Source organism: Myotis brandtii, unplaced genomic scaffold (genome assembly GCF_000412655.1).
Source record: "Myotis brandtii unplaced genomic scaffold, ASM41265v1 scaffold305, whole genome shotgun sequence".
Taxonomy (NCBI): Eukaryota; Metazoa; Chordata; class Mammalia; order Chiroptera; family Vespertilionidae; genus Myotis; species Myotis brandtii.
Window position 1 is genome coordinate 521,525 of NW_005361652.1, and position 12,022 is coordinate 533,546.

The 12,022-nt window shown below is 44.4% G+C and overlaps 1 protein-coding gene and 1 pseudogene across 3 annotated transcripts in view; one reads left to right on the plus strand and one right to left on the minus strand.

The window, feature by feature from the left end:
• RNF128 (ring finger protein 128, E3 ubiquitin protein ligase) overlaps positions 1-12,022 on the minus strand; it is a 151,325-nt gene that overhangs the window by 55,476 nt on the left and 83,827 nt on the right. The window lies entirely within an intron of this gene.
• LOC106726699 lies at positions 7,373-9,222 on the plus strand (annotated as a pseudogene).

Sequence of the window (12,022 nt, forward strand, 5' to 3'; positions counted from 1 at the left end):
AAGGCCATAACAAGAGATAAGGAAGGCCACTTCATAATACCAAAGGGAGCAATTCAACAAGAAGATATAACTCTGGTAAACATATATGCACCCAATACAGAAGCACCCAAATACATAAAAAAAAAACTTCTGGAGAAATCAAGGGAGAGATTGACAGCAATACAATCATAGTAGGGGACTTTAATACCCCACTAACACCACTGGACAAATCCTCTAAACAAAAAAATCAGCAAGGAAAAAGCAATCCTAAATGACTGACCAGATTAGATGGAATTAATTGACATCTTCAGAACATTTCACCCCAAAGCCACAGAATACACATTATTCTTAAGTGCACATGGGTCATTTTCAAAGATAGACCACATATTGGGACATAGGCAAAGTCTCTTCAAATTCAAGAAGACAGAAATCATATCAAGCAATGACAATGAAAACACAACAATCTAAAATGTATGGGACACAGTGAAAGCAGTCATGAGAGGGAAGATCATAGCTCTAAGGGCCTACCTAAAAAAAAAAAAAAAACAACAACAACAAAAAAAGAAAAAATGGTATAAATTATCTAACCCTACAACTCAAAGAGTTAGAAAATCTGGCACCCCAAAATGACTTCCAAATTCATATTTCTTCTCTAGTCTCTTTATTAATTTATTCATAGCCCTTCTCCAGATTCCTGAACCATTGTAAATGCAGAAAAGACCCCAGCACATCAAATAAACAAATTGAGAGACAAAAATCACATGATCATATAACAACCGATCCCACAGAAATGCAAATGATTATGAAAAATACTATGAACAACTCTATTCCAACAAAATGGACAACATAGACGAAATGGTCATATTCTTAGAAAAATACAAACTCCCAAAACTCAATCTGGAATAAGAAAAAAAAACACCTGACTAGGCCAATGACTACTGAAGAAATTGAAGCATTGATCAAAAATCTTCCAGCAAACAAAAGCCCTGGTCCAGATGGCTTTACAGGAGAGTTCTACCAAGCATTCAAAGAAGAATTAAAACAGATGTTCCTCAGACTATTCCAAACAATTCAAGAGGAAGGAACATTTCCAAGCTCTTTCAATGAAGCCAGTGTCACCCTAATCCCAAAATCAGATAAACACACCACAAAGAAAGAGAACTACAGGCCAATATCCTTGATGAACATAGACGCTAAAATCCTCAACAAAATTCTAGCAAATTGGAATCAGTATTACATTAGAAAGATCATACACCATGACGAAGTGGATTTTATTCCAAGGATACAAGGATGGTACAATATCTGCAAATCAATAAATGTGATACATCACTGCTGGAGGCTAAGTCCAGCAGGTCATAATAAATGCGAAAAGTCCTCAAAAGTTTGATGGGCTTCTATATTCAGCAGGGCTGATAATCTGCATATAAACCTGAGGGCAGTTTCCCCCAACCTGATTGTCCTTTATTGTTTACCAGACCTTATCTTTGATATGTATATCTGCTTTGCCATAGTGCAAAATCCTATCTAATAAAAGAGTAATATGCAAATTAACCATCACTCCATCACTCCGTCACAAAGATGGCGACAGCCATGGAGCTGGTGCGAGCAGGAGGCTTGGGTTGCCCCTGGCGATGGAGGAAGCCAAGCTTCCCACCTGCCCTGGTCGGCACTGGGCTCCGCTCAAGGCTATAAAGTTTCAATTATAGAAGATAAATAAAGCCCAGATACCTGCTTCCATCTGGAAGTGGCCTTCGCTCAAGGAGGGGCTAGGAGTCTGGGTTACCATGGGGCAACCCAGGCTTCCAGCTGACCTGGGCTTCACTCAAGGCTACAAAGTTTCAATTGTAGAGGATAAATAAATCCCAGAAATAAAAGAAAAAGAAAAAAAGGAGAGGCTGGGAGCTTGGGTCGCAGGGGGGGGTGGCCAGCCTGAACACGGCCATCAGCCCCTCACCCAGGCTGTCCAGGCACCCCAGAGGGACCCCCACAATGCTGAAGGGGCTATAGCCAGCCTGAAAATGGCCCTCAGCCCTTCACCCAGGCTGGTCAGGCACCACAGTAGGGACCCCCACTCTGAAGGGGGTGTGGCCAGCATGCAAACAGCCCTCAGCCCCTCACCCAGGCTGGGCACACCCCAATGGGGTGAGGGTCCCCACTGGGGGGCTTGACCAGCCTGAAAACAGCCCTCAGCCCCTCACCCAGGCTGTAAGCCAGCAGGTGGAATCCTCTGAGGGGTCCCAGACTGCAAGAGGGCATAGGCCGGGCTGAGGGCCCCCCCCGAGTGCACAAATTTTTGTGCACCGGGCCTCTAGTGTGGGAGTCAAAAAACAGGGGGCTGGAGATTCAGAGAGCTTAGTCACTAGAACTAAGTTTCCATCTGGCACCCCAAAATGACTTCCAAATTCATATTTCTTCTCTAGTCTCTTTATTAATTTATTCATAGCCCTTCTCCAGATTCCTGAACCATTGTAAATGCAGAAAAGACCCCAGCACATCAAATAAACAAATTGAGAGACAAAAATCACATGATCATATCAATCGATGCAGAAAAAAGCATTTGACAAAATCCAATACTCTTTCTTGATAAAAGCTCTCAGCAAATTGGCAATAGTGGGATCATACCTCAATATAATAAAAGCCTTATATGACAAAACTACAGCCAACAGCATACTCAAAGGGGAAAAACTAAACTCATTTCCCCTAAGAACAGGAATAAGACACTTCACCACTCCTGTTCCATATAGTACTGGAAGAGCTAGCCTAGCTATCAGACAAGAAGAAGAAATAAAAGGTATCCAAATTAGAAAAGAAGTAAAACTGTCCTTATTTGCAGATGACATGATACTATACATAGAAAACCCCAAAGACAAAATCAAAAAACTACTAGACCTAATAAATGAATTCGGCAATGTAGCAGGATACATATTAGTACCCAGAAATCTATGGCCTTTTATACATCAATAAGGAACTCACAGAAAAAGAAATGAAAAAAACAATCTCATTTACCATTGCACCAAAAATATTAAGATACCTAGGAATAAACTTAAGGACATAAAAGACCTCTACTCAGAAAACTAAGGACATTGAAAAAAGAGATAGAGGAAGACATAAACAAATGGAAGAAGATATCATGTTCATGGATTGGTACAATCAACATCATTAAAATATCCATATTACCCAAAACATTCTAAAGATACAATGCAATTCCCATTAAAATACCAACGGCATATTTCAAAGATCTAGAACAAACTCTCCAAAAATTCATCTAGAATAAAAAATACCCCTAATAACCACAGCAATCCTGAGAAAAAAGAACAAAGCTGGAGGGATCACAATACCAGATATCAAGCTATACTAACCAAGCCACAGTTCTCAAAACTGCCTGGTACTGGCACAAGAACAGACATACAGACCAATGGAATAGAACAGAGAACCCAGAAATGGACCCAAGCCATTATGCTCAATTAATATTTGACAAAGGAGGCAAGAGCATACAATGGAGCAAGATAGTCTCTTCAATAAATGGTGTTGGGAAATTTGGTTAGATACATGCAAAAAAATGACTGTAGGTCACCAACTTACACCATACACGAAAACAAACTCAAAATTGCTGAAGGACTTAAATGTAAGATGGGAAACCAAAAAATCCTACAAAACTCCATAGGCAGCAAAACAGCAGATATATGTCATAGCAATATCTTTACAGATACAGTTACTAGGGCAATGGAGACTAAGGAGAAAATAAACAAATGGGACTACATCAAAATAAAAAGCTTCTGCATATCAAAAGAAACCATCAGCAAAACAACAAGACAGCTCACTGCATCGGAGAACATATTTGTCAATATTATCACTGATAAGGGTTTAATCTCCAACATTTACAGGGAACTCATACAACTTAACAAAAGAAAGATAAACAATCCAATCAAAAAATGGGCAAAGGATCTAAATAGACACTCTTCAAAAGAGAACATACAGAAGGCCCAGAGACACATGAAAACATGCTCAAAAGTCACTAATCATCTGAGAGATGCAAATCAAAACAACAATGAGATACCATCTCACACCTGTCAGAATGACTATCATCAACAATTCAACAAACAACAAATGCTGGCAAGGACATGGAGAAAAAGGAACCCTCCTGCACTGCTGGGGGAATGCAGACTGGTGCAGCCACTGTGGAAGACAGTATGTAGTTTCCTTAAAAAGTTAAAATGGAACTCCCATTTGACCCAGTAATCCCACTTCTAGGACTATATCCCAAGAAATCAGAAACACCAATCAGAAAGGATATATGCACCCCTATGTTCATAGCAGCACAACTTACCATAGATAAGATTTGGAAACAGCCTAAGTGCCCATCAACAGATAACTGGATTAGAAAACTGTGGTACATCTACACAATGGAATACTATGCTGCTAAAAAAACGAAGGAACTTTTACCATTTGCAACAGCATGGATGGAACTGGAGAGCATTATGCTAAGTGAAATAAGCCAGTCATCCTATATAATAAAAGTCTAATATGCTAAGTGTCTAGTCATCTGTTTAACCAATCAAAGCATAATATGCTAATGATATGCTAAGGATGCTCGACCACTCACTATGATGTGCACTGACCACCAGGGGACAGACAGTCAACTGGTGGACCAGTCGCTATGGCATGCACGGACCACCAAGGGCAGACACTCTGACTGGTAGGTTAGCTTGTTGCTGGGGTCCAGCCCATTGGGACTGAGTGAGACAAGCCGGATACACCCTGGATCCCTCCTGCAGGCTCTCCCCGGCTGGCCAACCTCCTGTGCACCAGTGGGGTCCCTCGGCCTGGCCTGCACCCTCTCACAATCCCGGACCCCTCGGGGGATGTTGAAGAGCTGGTTTCAGCTCGATCCTGCAGGCCAGGCTGAGCGACCCCACTGGTGCACGAATTCGTGCACTGGGTCTCTAGTAGAAACATAAATATCACATGATCTCACTCATATGTGGGATATAATAATCAACAATAATTTGTGAACAAGAATAGATCCAGAGACAAATGGCAAGGGAGAGGAAGTTAGAGAGCAACCAAAGGACTTGTATGCATGCATATTAGCATAACAAATGAACACTGGAGCAGTGGGGGCTTGCCCGGGGCAGGAATGGCTTGGGGGGGTAGTCAATTGGGGGAAAAAGAGACATATATAAAACTTTAGACAATAAAGAAATTTTTTTTTAATTACATATGTAGCTCACATTATATTTCTACTGGACACTGCTGTTCTAAAACTTTCTGGGTTAGCGATGGAGATAAGAGAGGTCAAAACATTGAGGACTAGATATATGCCCTCCTTAGAGCAAGGGAAGTAAATAAAAATCCTTGCATAGCTCTAAAACCTTGCTAGTGAGAGGGAACAGACCATTCAAATGAACTCTGAGAGAGAGAGACATGAGGAAATGCAGGCATGTAAGAATAAAACTGTATTATTTTGGTGAAAATAAAAGAAGAAATATTTTAATATTGCTATTTCCCTTTCTCTATAATAGAAGTGTCAACCAAATTCATGATTGACAATGACAGATCAAGCACATGCATGCAATTGGCACCAGCGAGAGGTTTATATGTATCACGCATGTGCGAGTCAACTTAGCCTTTTATCCTAATATATAAAAACCCAGTGTCCATAATGGCCCAGTGCACAATATTCATGCACGGGGGAGGGGATGTTCCTCAGCCCGGCCTGCACCCTCTCCAATCTGGGACCCCTTGAAGGATGTCCTACTGCCGGTTTACAGGGATCGGGTCTAAACCGGCAGTCGGACATCCCTCTCGCAATCCGGGACTGCTGGTCTGCTTACCCCAATGGCCCCGGCCCCCACCAGCCTGATCACCCACAACTGCTCTCTGCTCTTGGTCTCTAACCACCTCTACCTTAGCCCTGCCACCATGGCTTTGTCCAGAAGAATGTCCGGAAGGTCTCCTGGAAGGTCTCCCAGTCTAATTAGCATATTATCCTTTCATTAGTATAGATAATGACCTGGTGCATGGGTGGGTGCTGGCTGGTTTGCCCTGAAGGGTATCCTGGATCAGGGTGGGTGTTCCCTTGGGGCGTGGGGTGGCCTGGGCGAGAGGCCTGTGGTGATTTGCAGGCCAGCCACGCCCCCATGGGGTGAGGGTCCCTGCTGGGGGTTTGTTGCCAGCCTGGATGAGGGGCTGAGGGCTGTTTTCAAGCTGGCCACATCCCCTTCAGGGTGGGGGTTCCCACTGGGGTGCCTGGCCAGCCTGGGTGAGGGGCCGATGGCTTTTTGCAGGCTGGCCACGGCCCCTGGCGACCCAAGCTCCCAGCCTCTCCTTTTTTTTTCTTTTTTTTCAGCGCCTCCTTGAGTGGAGGGAAGCAAATATTTGGGGTTTATTTATCTTCTATAATTGAAACTTTGTAGCCTTGAGTGGAGCCGAGGGCTGGACAGGGAAGGTGGGAAGCTTGGCTTCCTCCATCGCAGGGGGCAACCCAAGCCTCCTGCTCGCTCCAGCTCCGTGGCCACTGCCATCTTGGTTGGGTTAATTTGCATACTCACTCCTGATTGGCTGGTGGGCGTGGCTTGTGGGTGTAGCAGAGTGACACCAATTTGCATGTTTCTCTTTTATTAGTGTAGCTATAAAAACCCAGTGTCCGTAATGACCAAACGGACTACCGAATGGACGATGGTTGACCTCCCCCTCCCCCCAGGCCCTCAGGCTCCAATGATCAGGTGATGGCTAACAGGGGAACTGGGGTCCCTCAGGCTCCAATGAATCTGTGGCAGCAGCGACATTTTGAGTGGGCGGTTGGAAGGCAGACCACTTGGTTCCTCCCCTGGCCTGCAGGCTCCCATTGATCAGAAGATGGTTAATAGGGAACTGGAGTGAGTGGCCCGGGGACTGGCAAGCAGCTGGAAGGCAGGCCTCTTGGTCCCTCCTCCTGGCTCTCAGACTCCAATCAATCGGTGGTGGAGGCAGGGCAGAACTGGGGACTGGCTCCCATAGTAGTACTGTAAGTTCAATCTACAGAGGACAGGACAGGCACCAATGGACCGGCACCACTGGCACAATCCTGAAAGCACTGCTGGCCTCCTGGAACTCGGCCTCGCGCACTGCGGCCACTTACCCTCCCTTGGACTAGCTCCCTTAGTAGTCTTGAAGGTTCAATCTGAAGAGGACAGGCCAGGCACCAATGGACCAGCGCCTCCGGCACGATCCTCACAGTGCTGCCAGCCTCCAGGAACTTGGCCTTGGGCACTGCAGCAACTTCCCCTCCCTAGATGCTCCACAAGGAAGAAAGGATACTGCCAGCAGCACCAGGGGCGACCAGCGGTGACCGACTGCTCTCCCTCTGCTTCCTCCAGGTCACTCAAGCTGGCCCCCACCCGCCCAGCTCCAGATGATGTGTGATCACTGCACATGGAAGGAATGTAGTAAAAAAAACAAAAAACCGATGACCAAGAGAATGCCACAGTCAACGTCCGGAGTCCGGCTCAGAAGGAGAGAAGGGAGAATTCCATAAGTTGGCCGATGCCAAGATATTTCTGAGTGACTGCCTGGCGTGTGACAGTTGTGTGACTACAGAGGAAGGAGTCCAAGTTTCTCAATAGAACACCAAGGACTTCTTCCGTGTTCTGAACCTTAATAAGAAATGTGATACCTCACAGCACAAAGTGCTGGCAGTGTCCGTGTGTCCTTAGTTCCTGCCTTATTTTTTGGTGCTATCAGCCTCAGTGTCACTGATGCATCCAGAAGGCTCTGCGGCTTTCTCAAAAGCCTTGGGGGGTGCACTGTCTTTGACATGAAGATAGCTGAGGACTTCAGCATCCTGGAGAGTAAGAAGGAATTTGTGCGTGGGTACTGCCAGCACCGTGACGAAGAGCCCCGGCTACCCTTGCTGACCTCCACCTGCCCCAGCTGGGACCGATATGCAGAGCATGTGCTGGGTTACCCCATCACCCCCCACCTCTGCACAGCCAAGTCTCCCCAGCAGATCATGGGCTTTCTGGTGAAGGATTACTTCCCCAGCCAACAGAACCTGTCCCCAGACAAGATTTTCCACATCATTGTGGCCCCGTGTTATGACAAGAAACTGGAGGCCCTTTGAGAAAATGTTCCCAAAGCTAATGTTCCCATAGCTTTACATAGTTCCCAGGGTGCTGACTGGTGTGTTAACCTCAGGTGAAATTGTCCTGATAATGGAGCAAAGTGACCTCGCCTCGAATGACGCCACCGTGGACACGCTGTTTGGAGACATGAAGGAGAAGGATGTGAGGCTTCACGAGGGTGCCAGCTCCGACGGGTACCAGACACACATCTTCAGGCACATGGCCAAGGAGCTGTTCAACAAGGATTTGGGAGTGCTCTCCTACCGCACCCTGAGGAACAAAGACTTCTAGGAGGTCACCCTTGAAAGGGACAGAGAGGTTCTGCTACGCTTTGAGGTTGCTTAAGGCTTTCAGAACATCCAGAAGCGGTCCTGAAGCTGTAGAGGGGCAACTTTCCCTGCCACTTTGTGGAGATCCTGGCCTGCACCAGGCATTCCTAAGCAGCAGGGGCCAGGCCCAGGCAGACGGCGGGTGTGCAGACAGGGCACTGATGCAGCAGATGGAAGGCATCTACGCTGCCATCCCGGTGTGGCCCCAGGAGACCAGCGCCCATGTGCAGGAGCTGTACCAGGAGTGGCGGGGGGGGCTACTCCTCCTGGGTCCAGGAGGCCCTGCACACTGCCTAGTAGGGCCCAGGGCAGCCTGCCAGGACATCAAGTAATAAAGGTCCAGCAGATGCCTGGCCTGCAGGCCACCTGAAGAGGGGTGTCAGACACGTGAAGGAAAGGCTTAGCATCTCTGTCATTGCTTTGGTTTTCAGAATTCCCTGCTTCCCATCTGTCGGCTCCCACCCTCTAAGGGGCGCTGTCATCATCAAATGGGTGCAACTGGAATACTGTATCTCGAGAGGATTGCCCCAATGTACATATCCTTTTATCTGATGATGAAAAAATAACAAAGAAAAAGAATGAAGACAGACTACTATCCTTTAGGCTTAAAAAAAAAAAAAAACCTCCAGAAGTGTCCTGTGAAGAGCTGAGACTTGGTTCTGTTCAGGTGCCTTAGAGAGAATGGATGAGGAAATGGCCCTGACTTTAACCTCTTATGTTACTCTTGAAGGTGTCTTTGCCACAATGTGAATAAACTGCCACCTTTTGGAATAGGGGCTCATACGAAAATCTGCATTCCCAACTTTTCTTGAAACAGATCTATGTTCTGCAGTTGTGGCCACCGTCCTGAGACCAGGTCCTGTCTACCAGGTTCTGTCACTGTGAATCAGGGGGCACTGGAGTGGAGCTCCCCCCAACCCCCTGTGCACTTTTACATTCAGGGATTGAGCTGAGCTCACTTTGGGGGAGGCCTGGCAAGGGTGACAGGTGTCACAGATGGAAGGATGGAGAATGGAGAGGCAGACACCCTGCCTAAGCCAGTAGGCGGACATCCCCTGAGGGGTCCTGGACTGTGAGAGGGTGCAGGCTGGGCTGAGGGCCCTCCCCCAGTGCACGAATTTTGTGCACCAGGCCTCTAGTATATATAGAATAAACTTGTTTAATTAGACCTGCTTTCTGATTTAGCTAAACTTTTTCCAGCTCAGTGAAGCACTCCAACTTCTCTTTCAGGTAATTGTCAGCAACACTGCAGTAAATATCAACATGAAGCAGATTATTATTATAGATCATGCAGGGAGAACAAAGGGTGAAATATTTAACTGCAGCAATCTTTGACTATATTCTGTGCAGTGAGAAAACCTGAAGTTATTTTTAAGGTCCACCATTTCTTACTTATTTTCAGTTGGGTCAAGTTTCTAAACTTTCTAAATCTTCGTTTTCTGGCTAATGAAAAGAAAATAGGATTCCACTGAGTGTCCTATCTACCTACTCCAGGACTTCTGTGAGGATCAAATGAGATGAGGCATGGGAAAACACTTCAAAGACATTTGGTTACAGTGTAAAGTATTTCCACCTGGCTATAAAGCAAGTCATGTTCCTGGGCTGAAGAAACTGCAAGGACGTTTGTCGTCACTAGGGAGAGGAAGCTGGGCGTTGCTACGTGACGTCATTACCTGGATGGAGGGAAGGATACTTAGCATATTAGCCTTTTATATATATATACTAAAGGCCCAATGCACAAAATTTGTGCAAGGGGCTCGGCCCTCACAGCCCTGGCTTCATCAGGAAGGTCATCCAGACAGTTGTCCAGAAGGTCATCCTGCTGTTCAGTCTAATTAGCGATTAGCTCTTAATTATATAGGATATATATATTGATTTCAGAGAAGAAGGGAGAAGGAGAGACAGAAACATTAATGATGAGAGTCATTGATTGGCTACATCCTGCACACCCCCTACTGGGGATCGAGCTCGCAACTCATGCATGTGCCCTTGACCACAATCGAATCCAGGACCCTTCAGTCTGCAGGCCGATGCTCTATCCACTGAGCCAAACCAGCTAGGGCATTACAGTTGATCTTTAAAACCAATGTTGATACATTAATACAGAGACTCATGTACAAGCTGCCAAGTTTTCCACCTTTTAATCCAAAATTTTACTATACCAACTATCTCCTTTGGAAAGTACCAGGCTTAAGAAGCAAAATATGATTTGCACAGATCAGTTGATTAAGACACAGTGCTAATAAAATCAAGGTATAGTTCAATTAACCTTTTTATAGGAGCAATTATACAAAAGATAGTACCTCTAATTTCATTTATTAAGGTTTTTCTTATATCTATATATATGCCAGACACAGTGCTAGGCCTTGGAGTTACAGAAAGGAATAAAATATAGTGTCTTCCCTCTAGGCAATTGCAAATGTCTCCTATATATAAGACATTCACTACTACGAAGAATATGGACTAAACCAGTGAAACGAATTGTGTACATTTATTATCACCTTCAGTAGTAGAAAAAAAGAATTTCCAAATCACATTTTGAACTGGTACTGGTTTACTAGAATTTCTTCCTATGTAAAATAGAAAACTTAATTTCCTTCAGTGTCCAATAATTTGTAAAATAAAAAAATTGTATTTGTTTTGATATTTTTGAATTCAATAGTGCTCTTTATTTAAAAATTTGTAACCAGAAATAGACTAGAGTTTGAGCCAGGGTAGGAGCACCATTCATCAAAAATAGCACTAAAGTGAGAATCAGAACACTGGGTTGCAGTTTTTGCCTGAAGAAAGTAAGGCTGTATAAATTTCTAAAATCAACTCTGGCAAAAGAATATGACTACATTTCTTCTTCTATCTTTCTAGAATTTCAAAATCCACTATTAATTTCATTTTGTTTTTCAAAAAAGCATAGCACCCATTCTCCCCCCCCCCCCGCAGTGAAAAGGGAACTATGCTAAAAGTCTCTGATGATGAAAACTGACATTAATTGGACAAGAAACCGCTATGGCCTAAACCCTGATCACAGAACAGCTGTCATTTCAGCATTTGAATCTCTCTAAATCTGCACTTTACTTCAAAAGTGATTGTGAGCCCAGTTATACCCTTTTCCTTCCTGAACTGTTAGGCAACATCATTAAGCAAACCATAAAGCAAATTAGTTAAATGCCAATCTAACTTGTAGAGATAAATTATGGATTTATTCATAAAGTTTAATGTACTGTATCTGATAAATACATTTTCAAAGTTGAATATCAGAAAGAGCTGTCATTTTTTACAATTCTAGTGTGTTTTTTATTTTTCCCATCACCATTTATTCCCTTTATGCCCTCTTCCACCTCTACTCACCTCTTCCCTTGAAATCACCACACTGTTGTTCATGTCCATGAATTCTCTCTCCTTTTTTCTTTTTCTTTGCTCAATCCCTCCACTTTCTGCAACAACCCCCAACATTTTTTACAATTCTGGTATTAATACAACTTCATATTTGACAATTTAATGGTCAAGAATAGCTAATCTGAACCCTAATTGCTTGAACACCAGTTCCTGAGTCCAGTATAATTTAAACCACACTTACCTTGATACCACCACAAATATAGCAGTCACTCAATTATT